At 35.2% G+C, this 24,034-nt stretch overlaps 1 long non-coding RNA gene across 1 annotated transcript in view; it reads left to right on the top strand.

Annotated features, from left to right (window-relative positions):
• Positions 1 to 8,998: 8,998 nt before the first annotated feature.
• LOC127541131 (uncharacterized) overlaps positions 8,999 to 24,034 on the top strand; it is a 39,734-nt gene continuing 24,698 nt past the window's right edge. The window contains exons 1-2 of the long non-coding RNA XR_007948373.1: positions 8,999 to 9,094; positions 10,349 to 10,480. This is a non-coding gene — a long non-coding RNA (uncharacterized LOC127541131). The remainder of the gene's footprint in view (positions 9,095 to 10,348; positions 10,481 to 24,034) is intronic.

Raw genomic sequence — 24,034 nt, 5'->3', positions numbered from 1 at the left:
ACATATATTGGATTTAACATATACTTTAACATATTTAGCATGTATTGGACTACCTGCCATCTAATGGAGGGGGTGTGGGGTAGAGGGGGAAAAGTTGGAACAGAAGGTTTTGTAAGGCTCAGTGTTGAAAAATTACCCATGCATATGTGTTGTAAATAAAAAGCTATGATAATAATAAAAATAATTTAAAAAAGGATATAGACATAGACAAACTCCTAGAATAAACAGACTACATTTTCTTATTGTTAATTCCTTTTTTAATTGCTTATAATTTGACTTTTGTTTCTGCACCACACACACACACAAAGATAACATAAAGGGCAAGAGTAGAATTTATTATGCAAGAAAGCAGGAATAATAATCATGATCTCAAACAAAATTAAAGTTAAAGTAGGTTTAATCAAAACATTAAGAAAAATAGAGAAATTATTGTTTTAGACTATTTGAAATACCTAGACAGTATAAAACACCTGCCAAAATAAACACAAGAACTATATGAACATAAAATACTTTTTATATAAATAAACTCAGATCTAAATAATTAAAGTAATATTTATTGCTCATAGGTAAAGTCAAAATAATTTTTAAATGACAATCTAATTTGTTTATTCAATGTAATTTGAATTAAATTACTAAAAATTATTTACTTACTTAAAAAATAGTAACAAAGTTCATTTGAGAAAGCAAAAGATCAGGAGCTTCAAAAAAAAATCAGGAAAAAGAAGTAAAGGAAGTAGATTCAGCAGTATTAGACCTAGAAATGTAGAAAATTGGGGGGAAAACGATCATATACAATCTCTCAGATAGGATGTGATTGGTTTGGAATATTGCTGTGGTGTAGTAGATAGTGAAAATCAGGGAAAGACTTGGACCTTTGAAAGAAAATGCTATCCACAAGTGGATATAAACATAGTACAGTCTTACATATGTGATAGATAGATGTTTATAGATACCTATGTATCCACACTTGTGCACAGCAGAGAACAAAAGAAAACCAAAGCAGGAAGCAAAGAAAAGTTGGGAGCTTTGAAAACAATATGTAGTTATTTACTATATAGGTATTCTTAAAATGAAAATTGATTTTTTTCATATTGAATCCTTTCTTATGGTCTGCTGTGCACATGGCAATGTTCTTTTCTTCTTTTCCCATTATATAAAAATATTTTTAAAAATGAAACCACATTCTTTAAGGTCCTCAATGCTTTCTTTATTGGCAAATCCAACAGTTATTTCTAAATCCTTATCCTTCCATACTTTATTTTTTGATAGTCTTGTCCATCCCCTTCAGGATTCTCTCATCCCGGGGCTTTTATTCTGTTATGGATTATTTTCTTCCCCTTGGTCAGACTGATGTAAAATTATCACTCAAATTTTTCTATATGTGCATGGACATATCCCAGAACTCTGCCTTGGGCCTTCTCTTCTTCTTTCTTGTTTCTCTTAGTACCCTCATCAGATCCCATGGATTCAACTATCATCTCTAAACTGGTGATACCCCAAACTACATATCTAGTCCTCATCTCTCTTCTGTGCTGCAGTACCTTATTTCCAATTGCCTTCTAAACATCTCCATTAATATACTACATTGACATCACAGGCTCAACATGTCACCGAAATAGAATTCATTATCTTTCTCCCTACATTTACCACTGCTCTTCACTTTGCTATTTTTGTTGAATGTACTACTATGTTTTTAGTTAACTCAGATTTCCAACCTAAGAGCTATCCTCAACTTCTTACTTTCATTCACTCCCCATAGCCAGACAGGTGTCAAAGTCTTATTATTTCTACCTCCTCAGCATTCTCTTTTCTGTCTCCTTCTGTTTACATACACCACATACCAAATAATTATGTTTTTATTATATATATGTATATCTTGTGGTTTCTTATTTATAACTGTGTTATCCTCAGTAGAAATTAAGTTTATTGCTAGGATGATTGTTTCATTCTTTAAATTTCTATGTCTAACACTTAGCACAATGCCTGGCACGTAACAGGTACTTAATAAATATTTGTTGATTGAGATGGTTGGATTGTGATGCAATAATGATAAAAGCACCCACATAGATCATGCACTCTATCTAGCATTGTCATTACTAAAGTCATTTTTATTTTAACACTTTAATTTATAGGAAAGAATCCTAAAATTCAATAACAGAACTGAAGTATTTTTGGAGAAGATGGCTTGAACTCTAAAGACAATTACTTATGCTCATTCATAAGGCAGACGCTGTATATTAGAAGAGCTTATACTAGAGAAAGAATCACAGAGTTGGAAAAGATCATCTAATCTCACCCTAGACTAATTCTCTGCAGCATCCTAAGCAAGTAAAGATCCAGTCAGTTCTAGTTTGAAAACTCGTATGACGGGGCACCCACAGTTTCCCAAGGCAGCCCATTCCAGTTATGGGTGGCTTTAATTGTTAGGGGAGTTTCCTTTTCATGGAGCCAGAATCTGCCTTTTGACAACTTCTAACCATTGTTCTTAGTATTGCCCTTTGGGGCTAGTCTGAACTCTTCCACATGATTGCTCTGCAAATACTTGAAGACAGCTTTATCTCTCTCCCTTCCCTGCCCATCACCCTCCCATGCTTCTCTACTTCCTTCAGTCAGTTCCTAAACAGAATGGTTTCCAAGTTGCCACTATCCTGATTGCCTTTTAGACATACTTTGGTTTATTAGCGTCCACCCCACAGTGAGTCTCAAAACTGAACACAATTTTGTGCAGCTTCTTAAACTTTTTTTACTCGTGACTCCTTTTTGCTCAAGAAATTTTTATGTGACCCCAGGTCTATAGGTAAATAAAATAGGTATACAAATCAAACAGTTACTGATAATAAATCATAATTTCATGATCCCCATGTTCAGTTATAAGACTGCATATAAGATCACAAACCATAGTTTAAAAAACTGGACAATCCAGACCAAGGCAGATTGCAATGCTGTTATATTCCAGGACCAAAGCATGTAATTATGGAAATGATACTAATTAGAGTGCTTTACATATATCATCTCATTTGATCTTTACAATAACTAAAAATAAATAAGGAAAAAAATAAATAAGGAAAATAATGAGTTCTGTTTGGGGCATGTTGAGTTTGAGATGCTTATGGAACAGTTTATAACTGAATAACCCTGTGTAGTAATCAATAAACATTTAATAAAGGCTCATTGTGTGCCAGGTAATATGCTAAGATTAGAGCTACCAATATAGCTCTAATCAGGTTTTTTTCTCTCCAAAATCTTAGTCTAATGGAAGAGAAAACATGCATACAACTTTGTCCAAGAAACAATCTAAAGGAGCTAATACATAGAAGATATGTATAATATAATACATAGAAGGGAAGCCTTAGCATTAAGGGAATTTGGAAAGGCTTCTCCTAGAAGATGGGGTTTTAGCTGGTACTTGAAAGAAACCAGGAAGACTGGGAGATGGAGAAGAATTGTGAGAGAATTCCAGGCATGAGTTCAGAGAGTGAAGATGCTCAGAATCTCAAGATGGAGTTTTGTTCAAGGAATAGCAAGGAGGCCAGTGTCCATGGATCACAGAGTATGTAGAGGAGATTCAAGTGTAAGAAGACTGGGAATCTAGGAAGAGGGCAGGTTTTGAAGGACTTTGACCCAAATGAGAATTTTATATTTGATTTTTGAAAGGAAAAAGCTAAATAAGCAAGGCCTTGAGTGCTGTATTGCCTTGGTAATCGTTTATCATCTATAATCATTAGGATCTGAAATAAGTGTGTGATTTATAGCAAAGATGTAGTAAACAAAACCTATGTGTAACCAAATTGTGATATAGTCCTAGGGAAATTCCTGTGGTAGTTAACCTTAGAAGTATAACTAAATTATTATAAAATGTATATCTTAAGTATGTGACTAAAATGATCACATCTATGTATTAATCTTTATATTAAAATGATAAGGTAAGAAAGTATTATAAAGGGCTAATTGAGACATCATGGAAAGTACAAAGTTAGGATGTCATCCAGTTAGGACATGACTTGCAAAATACAATCTTGCCTGTATCAAGTTCTAGAGGACTTTGTTCCTCCAAAGAGACCTATAAAGAACTGTGAATTTTTTCTCTAGAGTCTGATCCCACCTTTGTTTCTCTCAATAAAGGTTGGTTTATTTGCCCAGAGAGACTTTCCAGTTTCCTATTTATATCCTAGAGGTAATAGGTAGTCAGTGGAGTTTAATGAGTAGGAGATATGTATGGGATGTACATGGTCAGGATGATCCTTTTGATGATATCTGAGTAGAGAGTGGTCTGGAGTCTGGAGAGATTTGAGGCAGGGAAACCAAACAGAATAGTCCAGTCATGAAGTAATAAGCTCCTGCACCGAATAGTGACTTTATGAGTAAAGAGAGAAGGAGAAGCATAATAATAATGTGAATGTAGAGATGACAGAACTGGGCAACAGGTTGGATCAATGGGGTAAATGTGAGAGAGGAAAACACCAAGAGTTTGAACCTGGATGACTGGGAAGAGGCAGGGTGTCTATAATAGTTAACAGGCAAGAGGAATGGTTTGGGGGAATAGGGTAGGAAAATAATGAGTTCTGTTTGGGGCATGTTGAGTTTGAGATGCTTATGGAACAGTTTAAGATGCCCAAGAGCCATTTTAGTGATGCAACTTTGGGACTAAAGAGAGATGTTTAGGCTGGATATACAGATCTGAGAAGCATCTGCATAAACCAGCTAAATGACCCTCTGAGAGCTGATCAGATCAACAAGCAATAGTACAGAGGAGAGAAAGAGGAAGGACCATAATATACTCTTGGGAGAATACTCACTAAACTTGAGAGAAGTAAATGACTTGTCTAGGGTCACAAAGCTAATAAAGATCTGAAGCAGGATTTGAGCTCATGTCTTCCTGACTCCATAATTAGCACTCTATCCACTATGCCCCCAAGTTGCCTTTGCATGTACAAATTATCTTTTTTCATAAAGTATGATTTAATTTTTAAAAATTTGTACTTTAGTCCCTTTTGTTCCATTCATTATTATATTTTAGGTGAGCTTACCACAGTGCCTTATTACTTCAGTATATTGATGAATCTGGAATTCCACTGCTATGAGTTCTCCTTTCATTGGTGCTGAATGCAACCCATCCATGTTTTCATTGAACAACTGGAGAATGTCCAGAGGAATACAACTAGAGTAATGAAGATTGTATGAAGATTGATTTAAAGAATTAAGGATGTGCTACTAGTAGAAACAATCAATAACTTACCAAAATTGTGGGATACAAAATAAATACATATAAATCATTGGCATTTCTATATGTTACCAACAAAGTCCAACAGCAAGAGATAGAAAGAGAAATCCCATTTAAAATAACAGCAGATAATATAAAATATTTGGAAGTCTATTTGCCAAGACAAATCCAGGAACTATATGAACACAATTACAAAACACTTTCCACATAAATAAAGTTAGATCTAAACAACTGGAAGAATATTAAGTGCTCATGGATAGGCTGAACTAATATAATAAAAATGACAATTTTACCTAAATTAATCTACTTATTCAGTGCCATACTAATCAAACTGCCAAGAAATTATTTTAACAAAGTTAGAAAAAAAATAGCAAAATTCACCGGGAAAAACAAAAGGCCAAGAATTCCAAAGGAATTAATAATAATTTTTAAAAAGACAAGTAAGTGTGGCCTAGGTATACCAGATCTAAAACTATATTATAAAGCAGCAGTCAGCAAAACTATTTGCTACTAGTTAAGAAATAGAGTAGTGGATCAGTGGAATAGATTAGGTTCATAAGATACAATAGTCAATGACTATAGTGATTTAGTATTTGATAAATCCAAAGACTCCAGCTTTTGGGATAAAAACTCACTATAAGCAAATTAGAAAAACAAGGGATAATGTGCCTCCCAAATCTATGGAGAAGGAAGGATTTTATGGTCAAAAAAGAACTAGAGAGCATTATGAAATGCAAATTGGATAATTTTGATTATATTAAATTAAAAAGGTTTTGTGCGAACAAAATCAATGCAGACAAAATTAGAAGGGATGAAGAAAACTGGGCAAAAATTTTACATGCAAGGATTTCTAAAATATATAGCAAATTGACTCAAATTTATAAGAATACAAGCCATTTTCCAATTGACAAATGGTCAAAGGATATAAGCAGACAATTTTTAGACAAAGAAATTAAAGCCATTTCTAGTCATATGAAAAAATGCTCTAAGTCACTACTAATTAGAGAAATATAAATAAAGACAACTGAGATACCGCTACACACCTCTCAGATTTGTAAGATGACAAGAAAAGATAAGGGCGAATGTTGGAAGAGATATGGGAAAATTGGCACATTAATACATTATTGGTGGAGTTGTGAATTGATCCAACCATTCTGAAGAGCAATTTGAAGCTATGCCCAAGGTGCTATCATACTGTGCATGATCCTTTGATCCAGCAGTATTCCTACTAGGCTTATATCCCAAAAAGATCTTAAAGGAGGGAAAGGGACCTGTATGTACAAAAATGTTTGTGGCAGCCCTCTTTGTAGTGGCAAGGAATGGAAACTGAGTGGATGCCCCATCAGTTAGAGAATGGCTGAGTAAGTTATAGTATATGAATGCTATGGAATATTATTGTTCTATAAGAAATGATCAGCAGGATGATTTCAGAGAGGCCTGGAGAGACTTACATGAAGTGATGCTAAGTAAAGTGACCAGAACCAGGAGAATACTGTACACAGTAATAGCAAGATTATGTGATGATCAATTCTGATGGACGTGGATTTTTTTAGCAACAAAATAATTCAAGATATTTTGAATAGACTTGTGATGGAGAAAGCCATCTGCATCCAGAAAGAGGACTATGGGCCTGAGTGTGAATCACAATATAGTATTTTCACCTTTTTTGTTGTTTGCTTGCTTTTTTCTTATTTTTTTTCCTTTTTGATCTAATTTTTCTTGCGTAGCTTGGTAAATATGGAAATATTAGTATAGAAGAATTGTACACGTTTAACCTATATTGAATTACTTGCTGTCTAGGAGAGGGTTATGGAGGGAAGGGAGGGAGAAATATTTGAAACACAAGGTTTGCAAGGGTGAATGTTGAAAACTATCTTTGCATGTATTTTGAAAATAAAAAGTTATTATCCAAAAAAATTAAGGATGTTTATCTGGAGAAGAGAAGACTCAACAGGGAAGACATGATATTTTTCTACTATGTAAAAGATTATATTTATTCTACTTGACCACAATGGATAAAACTAGGTACAGTGAAAGAGAGTGATAAAGTTGTAATTAGGTACCTTTAGACTTGAGATGAGGAAAAATTTCTTATCACTTAAAGCTTTTCCAAAGGAGAACAGGACAACTTCGGAAGTACTAGGTTTCTCTTTACTAAACGAATAGCTTTAAGGCAAGGCTAGATGATCACTTTCTGTATATGCTGTAGTTCGTCAGTTGTAGGGAGGATTTATTTTTGGATATGAGCTAGACAAGATGGCCTCTTCCAGGTCCCTTCCAACTCTGAAATTCTTTTTGCTGCTGCTATTGTTGTTGTAGTTGTTTAAAAATATGTTTATTTTAAATAAATTTTTATACCCATATAAGTATTTACATTTAAATAAATATATACTAGGTATTTGTTTTTAACATTTATTTGTTTTGGTACTTTAAATAAATATATACTAGGTATTTGTTTTTAACATTTATTTGTTTTGGTTTAATATATTTAATAGTATTTTTTTATAATTACATGTAAAGAAAGTTTTCAACATTTATTTTTATAGGCTTTTGAGTTGCAGGTTTTTCTGCCTTCCTTCCTTCTCTCCCCTGCTCCCCCCTCAAGACATCAAACAACTTGATATAGGCTATACATGTATAATCATTAACATTTTAAAACAATTTTATTTCTGAATTCTTTCCCTTCTTCCAGCTCCTCCCCATCCATTGAGAAGGTAAATCCTTTGATACACATTATATATGTGAAATCACACACATATATTTCCACATTAGCCATGATGCAAAAAGAAAAGCAAGAAAAATAAAGTGAAAAAAATTATTCTTCAATCTGTACTCAGACTCCATCGAGTCTCTCTGGAAGAGGACAGCATTTTTCATTGTGAATCAGTTCTGAAATTCTGATTCTCCTGGGTGATATTTTTGTCTTTGTATATTCAATATGGGAAAGGCCTCCTCATAAATTTTAAAATACATAGATTTTTTTTTTTAACACTAGTGAAAGATTTGGACTGTCCTCACTGGTTTACCACTTTTTTCCAAGACATGTTCTTGAATAATATATCTTAACTCCACTTCTTTAATACTTTTTATATTTTTATTTATATTATATTTTAATTATATTATTAATTAATTACAATTATATATAACTATATAATTAATTAAATATATTATATATACACACACATTTTTAATACTATCCTATAGCCTATTAGACCTACCATGCATCTCTTCATTGATCTTTGGGTCATTTGAAGTTTAGATTCCACCAAGATCATAGTGTTCCATGATTTACAGCTGTAGAATACCACTAGGAGAATGTTAGCATTAAAAAGATGACTTTGAAGGGCAGTGAATCCCTTGGCATCGTTGAAAGCAATGCAGTTTCCTAAAAATGATTAGTCTCTTTTCTTCCTATTGAATGTTTTTTAGTAGCCCTAAATAAATGTTTCAAATGAATTGAAATTGATAGTGGAAACTGTTGTCTAATCACAGCAGGAAGAGGAGTAGGAAAAAGATAACAAGAAATGCAGAACAGCAGAGATAATAACTGGGAATTAGGATAAGAGAAGAGATTAAGAAAGTAGAAAAGACAACTGGCTGGGGACTTGTGAACTTAGACAAGAAAAAGTAATTTTCTATCAAGAATTTGTTCTAAGAGTTAAGATTGGCCTGACCAATGGGTTGCATTTTGGGTACAATTTCAGGAGCCTGGGAATATCTTGTTCTCTCCAAAACAACTCCCAATCATTTGTTCAAATAAACTCTAAATGCTTTTAATTGAGTACACTGCCTTTCCTTCCAAAAGCCTTGGAGATAAGGTTCAGAGTGCAAATGTTCCTGGGAAGAAATGACTACCCTTACATTTTCTCTAAGGTAAAAATGAGTAATCTTTTCCTAGCGCAGGATGTGAAAGAAAGGAGGAAGGAAATAGTGCTGAAGGTTTAAGATGGAATGGGGGGGAGGAGAAGGAAGAAAGAAGGAAGGGAAAAGGACAAAAGGAGAAGACGAGGGTCCCAGAAAACTCATTTGTTCTTTTTCATAATTTTGCAAAATAATATTCTACTATATCATTTGGGAGACAGTATGTTGTAGTGAATAGAGAGTAATAAGATCTGGGCTCAGTTTTTGCTTCTGTTACATGCTAGTTGTATTCCTGTAGACAAATCACTTAAGCTTTTGGTTTTCTAGGTAATTTTCCAAGTTATAGAGAGGGTGCCAACCTGAGTTATAGAAGGAGTTTCCAGACCAAGGAGTACTTTATCTGTATAAATGTAAAAACAAAAACTTTATTTTGTGGGCCTTTAAATAAAGAAACTTCATAGGCCTGGGTGAGGGGGATAAATGTCCTCAGCTGCTGAATCTGGCCTGCAGGCTGTAGTTGGAAGATTAGGTCACTGCCAGAGTTTTAAGAGTCTGTCATAGATTGCTGAATCCTTAAAAATATGTTTTTGCCTGCTTTCTCATCCCATGTTTGGTCAACCTTCATTTCTGCAATATGTTTGAAATGTAAAACTGTATTGCTTTTTATCATTAACAGTCTCATGTGAGATTATTTGGCTTTTAAATAACATCTAAATGGATCAATATCTCCAGATTTAACACCTGAGAACAATGGAATATAATCACTACAAGCTTAGAAACTCACAGTTTTGCAGTGAATTTTAGAGTTAGGGACACCCACTTATATTTTCCATTACTTAGCAAGAATAACCAAGGAGACTGTACCCTTGACTGAGAGATGGGAATTAATTGTAATGATGGACTTGGAACACTAAGATAGGAAGAAATTAAATTAAATTCTTACAGAAGTGTTTAGGCAAAATGAAGATAAATTATGGTTTTAATACATGTACTCCAGATATTTAAGTGATTGTAACATCATTTAGGCATTTAACAGCAATGAAATTATTCCAATAACAGCTGTGATTTGTGATGAGGATCAACATGTCCAGTTCTGAATTGTATTAGTAACTAAGTTTAGTCATTAAGCAAGAAGGATGCAGCCTTCTGTCCATGTCACTATGAAAGTTCCTTTCATTGTTCCTGCTTTGAAATAACATACCCTTTTCTACTAAAGCCCTACCTGATACCTTATCAGGGCAGGAAGGTGACTCTTATTTTTTGCAGGTTATGTTGCCAAGGGAACAGAATCTATGGCCGGTCCTGCTACTTTGGAAAGGCATCAAGTACAAGATTGGGAATGGCTTCTGTCATTTGAGGAGTAGCCAAGCTAAGTTCAAAGAGGGTCATCACCAGAAGGTTGGGCACTGAATGATAATTCTTTTTTCTTTCTTTTAATTATTATTATTATTATTATTATTTTTGCTATACCAGCTCGTGGAAATTGATTACTAAGGGAAAAAGGAGCTGAAACCTGCATCTTTGGGAACTTTCTCAACCAGTATAGATTACAATCCATTTGTGACTTAATAGATAAATCATAAGTAATAGCAGTGGACATAGAGGTTAAATGATCTGTTAGAAAGTGTTAGTGGCAGGATTGGAAGCTAGATTGTCCCAATCTTAAACCTTATCTTTTATTCATTATGCTGCAGAGCCTTTAAAATTAAGAAACTATAGGTTATAATTTTTAATCTTAAGGCTGATGAAGTAGCATTAAGTTTGTTCTTTTTTTTTTAGGAGAAAGTAAAGTCAGCCTTTAAAAGCAAGAAACTCAGAGATGATATACACACTTTCATTTCCTTTACTTCATTTCTCTTAAATTGGACTCTATTATCCAGAGATTTGATTGTCAGTAAATCAATCAATAAATATTTGGGATAATTGGACAGGACTTAAGTAGAATTTTTCAAGAGGCTTTGAAAAATATAAGTGCCAAAGTACCTTCATAGATTAAAATGAGAATTTCCTTGTCCACTGTTGCTCCCACCTTGCCCTCCCCAAAATCATTTTATATATATTCTGAATTAACTTAGAGATATATATGTTGTTCCCCAACTCTAATAGAATGTGAACACCTTAATGATAGAGGCTGTGTAGTTTTCAGGCTCTGTCTTCTTCCCCGCCTCAACACCAGGTACCGTGTCTGACTCATAGTAGGGGCTTTAATAAATGCTTTTTGATGATTTTTATGTAAGAAACCCTAACAGTGCATGGCACCAAAAATCAGAGTGTTTGGAATGTCTGCTGTCCTAGTCTCTTATTACTTCCCCATTTTCACCTCCCCCCTTCACTTTGAACCTTTCCCCTTCCTCCACCACAGTGGGATGATAAGACCATTTGTTTTATTTCTGGAGGACAGGCAGTTGCAAATGAGGAAAATGATAGGCCACCCTCAGCAGTCCTGAAATTCCAAACACAGGAAGTCATGCACCAGATTATGTATTATTGTGCTGGGTCAGCATAGCCTTCCTAACTGACAGCCGGCTGGGAGATTGAGGTCACTCTCCTGTAGCAACCTAAAGGGCTGGATTGCTGTGTACAGCCCAAAATCTTCCTTGGCAGCACAAAGTAGAAAGTTAGCTAGCTCGCTCTGAATTCTGCTTTGTGGCACTCTGTGAACATGCACTCATGGCAAGAATTGGAGTGCTGCATCAGGAAGGAAGCCAGCATTTGGCTCCGTGTCACTCACTAAGCTGTCTATAAAAGAAGTGTTACTATTCAGGTCAAGTTATAGCTATCAGTATAAGATTAACAATCCTGTCCAAGCCTCCATTAGGGATGGGTGACTGTGGCCTTTTTTTCTAGCCTCTTCTCAATTTTTTCCACTGTTCACCTCTATTTGGATGAATCCCATATTGGTGCTAGAGGGGCCCAGAGAAGCCATTTAGTCCCTCTTCCCCTAAACCTCCACTCATTTACAGAGGAGGAAACCAGGATCAGGAATTGATGGAACACAGGTAAATAGCAGAGCTTCGATTCCCATCCAAATCCAATAATCTTTATAGTCTTCCATGTTGATTTCTGTTGAATTCTATCCAAAATTACTAACTGCCTCCTGTATATATCTTTTAGGGTGCTACATGTTGATTCCACTTTTCTGATTTCTTTATCCACTATCATTTTCTTAATTTATTCGGCTGGATTTTGGAATCTTTATCATACAGACAGCATGATATATGAGTAAGTCAGTTTCCAAGTGAGGCAGATTTGGGATCAAGTCTTATCTCTGACATACTGGCTAGTCAAGTGACTTAACATCTCAGTGTCCCAGTCTCCAAGATAGGAAACTGGAGAGTAAGGACCAATCTGTGTTGGGATCTTGCCAGACCAATGATATCACAGGTCTTTTCCAAAAAAGAAAAATTGAAGTCATAGAGTCCATCCCTCTCATTCTTTGAATAAAAAGATTAAGGCCAAGGAAGAGATGTAACTTGATAACCGTGCACCACACTTAGATTTGGGAATAGGACCCAGGTCTCTTGAATGCCAGCATTTCTGCTAAACCCTATAACCTCTTTGAAAGGAAAGCTGGTTCATGTAGGAATTGATCTATAACCTTGCTAGACTTTAAGGAATTAGAGAATGAAAAAGCACAAAAACAAACAAGAAACCAAAAAAAAACCAAAATATTTTTTAATTGGAATCATTGGCTTTTCCAAGTCCTAAATTCTGTTTGCTATAAGCTTTGGAAGAGATGTAGAAGATGATTTCCTTGTCCTTAGGTTTTAATGACTTGAGTTGGTGTAAAACTGGAGGATATTTTAAAAATCAACCTCTCATTTTAAAGATGAGAAAACTGATGTCCAGAGAGACAATGTAACCCAAAGGTTACATACTTCCTTGATGGTAGGAGTGGGACTTGATCCCAGGTATTCTAGTAATCCAGTGCTATTTCTTTCTTTCTTTCTTTCTTTTTTTTAACACTGACCTTTGTATAGCCTTGTGCTCCAAATTTTCCCTCTTTTCCTCCCACCTCCTCTCCCTAGATGGCAAGCAATCCAATATATGTTAGACATGTTAAAATATATATGTTAATTCCAATATATGTAAACATATTTATACAATTATCTTGCTACATAAGAAAAATCAGATCAAAAAGGAAAGAGAATGAGTAAGGTAACAAAATGCAAGCAAACAACAAAAAGAATGATAATGTTATGATCCACACTCAGTTCCCACGATCCTCTCTCTGGGTGTAGATGGCTCTCTTCGTATCTGAACTGGTTTGAATCATCTCATTGTTGAGGAGGGCTATGTCCATCAGAATTGATCTTTCTTTGTATGGTTTTGTTGTTGCCGTGTACAATGATCTCCTGGTTCTGCTCATTTCACTTAGCAAAAGTTCCTGTAAGTCTCTCCAGACCTCTCTGAAATCATCCTACTGATCATTTCTTACAGAACAGTAATATTCCATAACATTCATATACCATAACTTAGCCATTCTCCAGCTGATGGGCCTCCACTCATTTTCTTGCCACTACAAAAAGGGCTAACACAAACATTTTTGCACATGTGGGTCTCTTTCCCTCCTTTAAGATCTGTTTGGGATATAGGTCCAGTAGAAACACTGAATCCAGTGCTATTTCCCCCTTCAATTCTTTTTTTCCGTTTAGCTTGGATCTGTGATTTAATTGACATCAGTATCTCCCAGTGAGGAAATTTCCTCTCACTATGGATAGCAATCATTTTGTAACTTTGGCATTGAAAAGTTAAATGATTGTCTAGAATTACACGGCCAGTATGTCTAAAGTGGGACTTTAAATTATATTTTTCTATATATTTTCTGTGTGGTATTTAGAAGTGAACTTAGTAGAACAAATACCATATACAAACTACTTTAGGAATTTGAGTTCAATCTTCCCAGGAACTAAGGCAGAATAAGGGAGAGCATCTCCTCAGGGTTTGGGGATGGAGAAATGTTTGTACTTGTAAATGCAATTAGAATACCAATCTTTGGTGGTTAACACTGTGGGGGAGAGGAGGGGAGGAGCAATATACCTAGATGGAGACACAAGCTGATTACATTAGACAAATATGCCCCTAACTCCTTTTAAGCACTCCTAGAATTGAATGGGAGATGTGGACAACTTCATTTTGCTAAAGTGAATCCACTATATTATAATATTTTAAAATCTATGTATGAATTTTCCCAACTTGACTGTAAGTCTCTGGAGGTTAGGGATCAATCTGACACATGTTTGCATTAACCACAGCAGTATTCACCCATCTATCTATTCATCTTTATCCATCTATAGATGACTGTTATTCTTCTATCAAGGTCTTTATCATCTCATTTTCTCTCTTCATTTATCTATCTATCCATGAGCAGGCTTAGACAAATTCTATTCAGACTATAAATTCACATTGCTGCTGCTTGAAAAGCATGAGCAGATATCTATATATCTATATCTATATCTGTGTTTTTGTTCTTATGTAAAGATAGTGCTTCTGACTCACCATTCATGGTTGTTGGAGTATTTTTCTAGTAGAGATTGTGGATTTGAATAGATTGATCCTTATTCATTTAAGTAGTCCCTCACAAGGCCAATATTTGAACTTGGGAAACAGATAGCCATATTTATAACCTAAGAAAAAAGAAAGCAAGATTGATTCTTAATAAAGTTATGAATAAAATGACCCTTTTTTAAACCATTAATTCTTTTGGAAATGGAAACCTAGAGACAAGTTTAATTGTGTCTATAATTTTGGTAAATTGCATTAAGTAGTATACACCGTATGTATATTTAATCCTGTAAATGACAGGAAACCACTGAAATTTATTGAGTATAGAGATGATGTTGTCAGGCCTACACTTTAGGAGAGATGTTGTTAAGATAGAAATGACAGGGACCTCTAGATGGCAGAGTGGATAGAGCACCAGCCCTGAAGTCAGGAGGACCTGAGTTCAAATCTGACCTCAGACACTTAATACTTCCTAGCTGTGTGACCCTGGGCAAATCACTGAACCCCAATTGTCTCAGCAAAAAAAAAAAAAAAAAAAAAAGAAAAGAAAAAAAATGACAAGAGTTGGTAATAGGTTGGATATGTAGTGAGAAGGATACAAGCCTGGGTGACTGGGAGAATAGTGGTGTCCTTGACAGTAATAGCTGGGAAGAGGAAAGAGTTTTCAGGGGAAAGATAAAAGTTTCTTTTAGACTTGTTGAGTTTGAGATAGCTACGGGACACTCAGTTCAAGATGTTTAGGAGGCAGTTGATAATGCGGGATTGGAGCTCAGGAGAGAGCTGAAAGCTGGATAAATAAATCTGAGAAATATATGAATAGATATGATAATTGAACTCATGGGAGCTGATGAGGTCACCAAGTTTGCTAATAGGAAGAGGAGCAGAGGAAAGCAGAAATTGGTGCTCCACTTGCATTTAGAAGTACAAACATTTCCCCATGTGCAACAACTGAGGAGATACTCTTCCTTATGCTGTCTTTGTTTCTGGGGAGATTGAACTCAAATTCCTAAAGCAGTTTTTATATGGTACTGGCTCCTTAGGTTCACTTCTAAAAGGGTAGACCTTTGTAACACATTTGTGATTTTTTTTAACTTTGGAGAGAGGAGTTTCAATGGAATTATGAGTTTGGAAGCCATATCGTACAGGGTTAAAATTGAGTCAAAGAAAAAGAAGTAGATATACTGTTTGCAGACAGTTTCTCAGACAACATTCTCAGATGTTAGTTTGAAGGGGAGGAGAGCTATAAGACAATAACTAATGTGAGTGATCAAATGAGGATTTTTTAAGGATAAGGGAAACATGGGCATTTTTGTAAGCTTTAATCACTAGATAAGGAGAGGTTAAAGATAAGGAGAGTGGGGGAAACTGAAGGGGGCAACCTGCTGGAGAAGACTGGGTGGGATAGGATCAAGGATATATGCAAAAGAGTCTACTCATGGCAAGTAAAATGGCCGTCGTTTCATGCGAACAGTTTTGTTTTTTATCAGTTTTTCCCTGGTACCTGACTTTAATGCCTTATCTGTAGTAAATGCTTACTAGGCCATAGATGTAAACATTCCTCCTAGTTCACCGTACACATTCTACAGATGAAGAAACTGAGGTCACTGAGTAATGAGTGACAAAGACAGGATTTCAACCTACATTCCCTAGACTCTAAATTTGTTGTTTTTTCCATTGAACCCCAATGTTTTTTGAACAAGTTGTTAGATTGAATTTCATTGGCACAGCTGTGGCTTATTGAGCAGAATGAGGAGATGGGTAGTGAACGAGTACCATCCAACTGAGTGAAAACTAATTTCCTGTGACTGCTGACACTTAGTAATCCTTGCTTTTGATGCTGTTCTTTGCAGACCTTCTCGGCTATCTGTTAATTCCAACTGGATTCTGACTTAGCTTTAACCCTTCTCATTTTTTGTTTGCTATCTTATGATTGGACTCCTTACTGTGCCTGATGGAATAGCCTTTTTCTTTTGTCCCTCTGGCCTTCTATTGTTCTCAGCTCTTTAGATTTGTGATTTTGAGGCCTGATGAGACTTTGCCTCTGCCCTTCAATTAAAATCTAGTCTATCCCCCTTCCAAGACAGCAGGTCGCCCCATTCTAGATGTGGACAGAGCCAAAGAGGATAACAATTTACAAAATACTGTGGTCTTAGGGAAGTAAGGAAGAGGTCAATTTCTAAGAATAAAAGAATAGGGCTAAGATTGGGGGCTAATGTGGAATGGTGAAGGTTTGGAATAGCTATTGGGGGAATATCCTGGGAAACTGAAAAGAGATGAATAATAAGATTTGCTCAATTTTGTAAGCGCTTAGCTAAAAGTTAACTCGCAGGAATAATTATAGTTAAGCTATAGTTAGTTAATAACTATTGTTAAGTAGCAGGACTTTTTACTATTCCCTAATCAGTATGTCAGCTGAAGTCAAGGAGATGAATTTTAGGATTGATAATCCATTATTGAAAAATATCAAGATGGGTACAGGAGAGAGATTCAGATTGGATAAATAATTCTGAGAAGCATCTGCATAGACATAAAAATTGAACCCATGGGAGTTATGAGATCACCAAGATGGATATTGTGTAGGAAAAAAGAAGAGCCCAGAGAACCTAGCCATAGTCAGTGGCATGAGTGGGTGTATGTGTGTATATGAGCACCCATAAATATGACTATATATATACAAATATATGCAGGATGTCCCAAAGTTTCCATAGCTTAAAAGAGCACTAAGACTTTGGGGATACTCTAAACATACATGAACACACACACGCACATATATAAAATGTGTAACTATATACGTGTATACATATATAGATGTATGTATGTATATGGCCACATATACAACATTATTATAAAATGAATGAGTATAAGTATATACAGCATAATTAAACACAAAGTAGTTTGGGAGGAAGAATACTAGCAGTTTTGGGAGATCAGGAAAGACTTCATACAGAAAATGATGCTTGAAGCATGTTTTGGAAGAGAGAGAGAGAAAGACACAAAGACATAAGGAGGGAATGCATTCTGGGCACAGGGGATAAGCATAGAGATGGGAGATGGGGTATCATATGAAGAACAGAAGAAATTGAAAAATATAGAAGGGGCAACAATGGAGAAGAAAGTTGGAAAGATAGTTGGGGCCAAGTTGTGAAGAGCTTTAAAAGCAAAATAGAAGTCATTGGAATTGACTGAATAGGGAAATGGTCAGCATACTTCTTGTTATCCCACACCAACTCCATATTATTATTTAATCTCCCTTACTTATATCTCCTTCTCTTTTAAAGTTCTTGCTGTTATTTTACATCAGTCTTTCTCTAACCTCATCAATACTGTCTATAGAGCTATAGGGTATCTTCTTACATTCTTCAATAAAAGTTGGTCCTTTGCTCAAATTTTCCTTTTCACTTTATCTTCTGCTGTCATCTTCAGGGACTTTTAAATTCACTCCATACACAGAGAGACACGCATTCATAATATGTGTATTAATATATACACATATGTAAATAGACCTTTTTCCATTAAGATGTATAGGTTGGAGAGCTAACACATATCTATATACCTATACATCATACTTGTTGGCTTCTTCATTATCAATTAAGTTCTTTGAGAGTGGAGATTATTTTATTCTTTGTTACTGTATCCCCAGTGCCTAGCAGAGGATACCTGTGAAAGCAAGAGGAGTCACCTTTGTCAGAGATGGTTTTGAGAAAAATGGTATTTACCAAAAGAAAGTTGGGGCAGTGTGCCAGTTACTTTTTAATCTGTGCTGTTTCCTTTTTGGTACTTTGGTACACAAGGGGAGGAAGTGGATAGCCATGTCCAGTGTACTTTATTGAAGACTTCCAACTCCATTAGGGATGGTAGTGCAAGCAGAAAAAGTAGTTTTATATATAGAGAAAGCTACTGCCTGTATCTGTTACATAGGTGAATGGATGGGGGAAGGGGAAGAAGGTAGAGAAAAAAACATTAAGTACCAACTGTGCTAAGCATTTCATAAATATCCCATCTGATGGGGATTTTCCTGTATATTCCCTAATGGCATCTTGTGTTTTGGGGTCTGGAAAAAGTGCTGTCTAGTTATTTATGTCATACAATCACAGAATTTCAGAATTGGAAAGCACCTCAGCAAATGTAGAATCCAAATGCAGCTTCTGTCTGTTTCTACTAGTTCTGTCCTTTGGAACCATTAAAAAAAATCCATTTCTTTCTTGGGATGACAGGCCTTTAATTCTTAAAGAAAGCTTTTACACTTAAAGCTTCTCTCCTAAATATCTCTAGTTACTCATATTCTTCCACCTTCCTGCTCTGTAGATATTGTCAAGTTCCCAGAGATTTCCTCCTATTGGGTTCAGATAAAGCCTTGTCCTAAAGAGAAAATCACAGAGAGGTTTGGAGGGTAGCAATTCCTAATCTTTCTTTTATGGGTAGGTGGGGGATGGGGGAAGAAAAAAACTTGGGCATATCTTCACATATCCATCATTAATAAAGAAAACATATTTAAACCACATTAAGCTGTATTATGCCCAGTGATAATAGGCAACTTGGAAGACCTTATAATAATTGACACAGGAGCAGTCATGTGAACACATTTCATAGTGTTGGTATTGAGCATGGTCTAATAACATGGGACCTTTGATGATGGAAATAAAATTATGGCATTTGAACAGTGGCAAAAAGATGAGTCAGGTTCAATTGATTTGGAGAACAGGTTCAATAAGGTATTGTGATACATATATAGGATATGAACTTGTAGGATTCTAGAGGTACTTAATTCTTTTGAATTCAGCATGTTAGGAAGAGGTGAGAGTAAAGATCCTGAAATTTAAGCAGAGAACTTGAGGCATTGTATTCTATTGGAAATAGCACTGAATTTGAAATCTTGTTCCAGCTGTGCCTCCTTGGTTGTGAGACTTTGGATAACTTATTTTACTTCTTTTGATCTCATTTTCTTCATCTGTAAAGCCAAGTAGTTGGTCTGGGTGATCTCTAAGGTCCTCTCTAGCTCTAAATCTATATCTCTAGTTTGAAGAAGAGGGCAGAGATAATAATGATCACAGAATTGAGAATATGTTTAGGACATTATTTTATTTTTGAGAAGAAAAGATTGAAGAGAGGTCTGATAACATTTACTGAATAATATCAAAGAGTAATGTATGAGTAGTAGTCATTTAGCATTCCATGTAGGCCATTACAGAAGAAAATGTACCCATCACATAGAATGTTGGCAAGTGACCTAACATCCCTGGACCTCATTTGCCAAATGAGGAATTTGGACTAGATTATCTCTAAGATCTTAGGTCTAAGATCCTATAATCAGAATGTATACCCAGGACTATAAGACACTACAATGCATTTTTAAGGCACGTTACAGAATTTCTGACTTTGAAGATTTTTTTTTTTTTTTTTTGAGCTTTAACTTTAAACCATTAGGCGTGCCTGAGGTGACCTAAGGAGTAGATCACTGCTGGAGATTCCTTCTTGATTGTAGAACCAGAATTCTATGTGAATATGATAAAGTAACATAGAAGTACTGCACCCAATTTTTTATGTTTACAGGATCATAGATCTTGAACTGAAAGACTTTCAGAAGCCATCCAATTCAAGTACCTCTTTTTACAAATGAGTTAATGGAAGCTCAGAGACATAAATTGCTCAAGGTTATTGGTTGTAAGCATTAAAGGCAGTATCTGAATCCAGGTCCTTTTGACTCTAGAATTAGTATACATTCATTCCTCTATAAAGTTGAAGGAGGAACTTTAACTCTTCTTTTATTCACTTTTACATTCTAAAGATTAATGCAATTTTTTTTTTCATGCTATGGAAGGAAAACTCATAGTAGAATTTTCTTTTTCTTTCAAAAGGAACAGAAAAGTTCATAAAATCATTCCTGGTGATGTAGGATTTGAATGTAATTTCTTATTCTTGAATTTTTATATAGTAAAATATATATTTATATTTATATATATATTTATATTTTGTTTGTAAATGTTCTTCCCACATGCATGCACACAGGAGGTAATATCCTGTGTTTACCTTATCATTTGTTCATGGGGGGTAATATATTTTAAGGACTCATTAGAATACATGGTTGGAAAATTCTCATTTTAAGTTAAATAGTTGTTAAGCAACTTTAAAATTTAATTAGAACTCTTTGCTGCATTTCATTATGAGGTTATTTTGTAATTACTCAGCAGGTCCTCTGTGTTTACTAATGCAGAAGTGACAGCACATAATATTGCTAAATTATGGCTGCACAGCTGGAGAAGACACTTGGAAAATGGGGAGCAGATCAATGCATTGTTTAAAAAACAACAGGAGAAATTGCAGTAGTAGAACATAATCTTTATTTATTTATTTATTTATTAGCTACTTTTCCCTGTGTAAACTAGGACAACATACAACATATTGTACTCCTTTTCAGTGAGTTAAGTAGTATACATAAAGTGATTGGTTGCATATTCACCATATTTCTCAAGAAAGCAGGAATGAAGGAGGATATATAAAAGATACTACTAAGTAGGCAAGAGATTACATATGTGAGGGGAAATTCCTCAAAGACCTACTAAGTTCACACTTTTTATAGTGCTTTAAGATGTATAAAATATTTTCACACCTACCATCATTATAATAGGCTTACTGTTATGTCAAGAATAGTACTAAATGTCCTATAATTATCTCATTTAATTGTCTTAACCAACTTGGGAGGCAGCAGGTATTATTATTATTCTCATTTTACAGATGAGGAGATTGAGACAAAGGGTTAAGTGACTTGCCTAAGGTCACACAGCTACGATATGTCTGAAGTTGGATTTGATTCCAAGACCAGTTCTCTATTTGAGCTGCCCTCAGCTTGTCATGGCAGAAAGATCATTGTATGTAGAATCAGAATGGAGTTCAAATTTGTCATTCACTACCTAGATGACCTTGGTCTATACTGAATTCCTCAATTTCTTCATTTGGCAAAGGAGGAGGATTAGTTTAGATTACCACTGGGGCCCCATTCTAGCTCTAAATCTATGATTTTATGAACTTAAAAAAAGTACAGATATTCTTGTTTTGCAGAGGAGAATTGAGGTCCGAAAACCGAGTAATTTACCGAAGGTAACAAAGAAATCTGAGTCAGAATCAATTGCTCAGTCAATAAGCATTTATTAAGTGCTTACTATGTGCCAGGTACCGGTACTATTCACCAGCTCTCCCAATTCTGGGTTCAGCCTTCTTCCTACCACGCCATATTGACTAAGCTTTAAATTGCTTAGATCATGTTACTACTCTCCAATTATGGAACATCAGATTGCAGATTTAGAATCAGAAGCTACCTTTAGGGGCCATCTAGTTCATATACCTCAGTTTACAGAGGAGAAAACTAAAGTCCGAAGAGCGAGTTAGTCAGTGACTACTCCAAAGTCACAAAGGCAGTTAAGAACCAGGATTTGAATGCAGTTCCTACTTCTCTGAATTAAACATTCCTTACACCACAGTGCCTCCCGAAGTGAAGTTAGAAAGTAACATAAAATGAGATATTCTCAAAGAGGGCGATTTTTATATGTGAATGTATTGAAATGTCTTTTTTATTTTCCTTTCTTCAGACCTCACATTTTTATAATCATTCTTTCACCTTGATCTCTCAGACCTAATATTCTTTCAATGTTCAAAATAAAATGGAGAGATGAAATAATTATCCAAATCATATAGATCAAAAATACTTTTGCTAAAAATGTCAAGATAATGATACCATCTTTGGGTTTTAGGAGGTAAAGTAGCAAGTTTGGAATAGATTAGATAGATTCAATCATTTAATAAGTGCCTGCTATGTGTAAGACATCATGGTAGGTATTGACAATCCAAATAACAACAACAAAAAAATGATACAATCTCAGCCTGCAGTGAGCTTACATTCTAGTGAGATGACTATATATAAAACATATATAGCATATATGTAAAATGAAAAAAATATATAAGTATATACAAAATAGTTAAATAGGAAATTAGGAAGGGATCAGGAAAGATTCTGTGCAGACGAATGTCTTTATCTAACTCTTCCTTTTGTATGATCAGTGCTGCCATTTTTTCCCTCTTTTTTCTTCCTTATTGTTTTTCTTCTTTATGAAATCAGCTGCATCCTGCTTCTTTAAAAGTAGGTGCTGAGCCAATTCCTATTAATAGCTGAGTTTCCTATCCATGTCAGTCAATGATTTGTTTGGTAGTGGCAGGGAATTGGTGGATAAATCTTCTTGCCCCCAAATTATCTTGCTATCTATAGAAGGAATTAACTTCTTTCAAGGCCTTGGAATCCAAAAATGTTTGAGGATTTTGCTATGTGTAACTCTTGAATTGAAACTTGACTCATTGGGGAAAGTCATTTACTAATCATTGTAGCTGTGGCTGCCCCAAATTTTATAATAAATAGGTAGTGAACACAAATTATCAGTTGAAAGGAAATAATTTCCCCCCCCATTCAATTCAGCTCACCAAACATTTATTAAGCACCCACTGTGTGCACTATGCTAAGCAGTGGGGATACAAGGAGAAAAGTGAAAACAAATGTCTTCATCTCAAGACACTTAGATTCTCCTGGAATGTAGTCCTCCATTCTAGGGCAAGTACACTCACATACCTATGTGCTTGAAATGGAGGGTCTTTTGTTTGTTGTCCTGGGGCTCTTGGACAAAACTAGTTGTAGGAAAAATTGCAAGTCTCTCAGGTTCTCTTTTTCATGACTATTGCCCCATTAATGATGATCTTTTCTTTCTCTCTCATGTTTCCAGTTTCCTCCAGTGTAGTGTAGTAGAAAAGATCCTAGATTTCTGTATGAGTTTTTTTGTTTAAAAGTAAGTTTTTATTGATGTCTTTTTTTTTAACATTACCATAATTTCCCTTTCTTTCTACCTTCCAGAAAAATATACTATACAACAAATCGTATTTTTAAGGACAAAAAATTAAAAGAAAAAATCCCAATTTTTAAAAACATCAAAAAAGCCTGAAAACCTGTGCAGTAAACAACTCTTGTGGACATGTCATCTCTCTAAAAGTGTGGGGTGAGAACATTTTGAAGCTAGATTTTAACCTGACTTTGTGGTTTACTGCCTGTGAGATTGTAGGCAAGTCATTTAAAACCTTGCTGAACTTGTCTCTTTATCTGTAGAATGAAGGGGTTGTACCAGTTCATCTCTAAGATTCTTCTAACGTAAACCCTTTGATCCTATGAAATCTTCTGCCTACAAAGGCTCCACACTTGCCATTTACATCCTGATTCGAATTTAATTAGATGAATTATCACAGATTCTCAGAGCTGGAAGAGGTCATCTAGACCAATTTATACCTGAGCAGGAATTCACTCCATAACTTCTCAGATGCCTGATTAGCCACTCTCTGCTTGAGGACCTCTTCTTGAAATAGTCTCCTATATGGCACTTCCGATAGAAAGAATATTAGACCTGCGATCTTTTTCTG

The sequence above is a fragment of the Antechinus flavipes genome, chromosome 1 (genome assembly GCF_016432865.1).
Source record: "Antechinus flavipes isolate AdamAnt ecotype Samford, QLD, Australia chromosome 1, AdamAnt_v2, whole genome shotgun sequence".
NCBI lineage: Eukaryota > Metazoa > Chordata > Mammalia > Dasyuromorphia > Dasyuridae > Antechinus > Antechinus flavipes.
The sequence above is the reverse complement of the archived record's forward strand: the minus strand, read 5'-3'. Positions and strand labels throughout refer to the sequence as shown.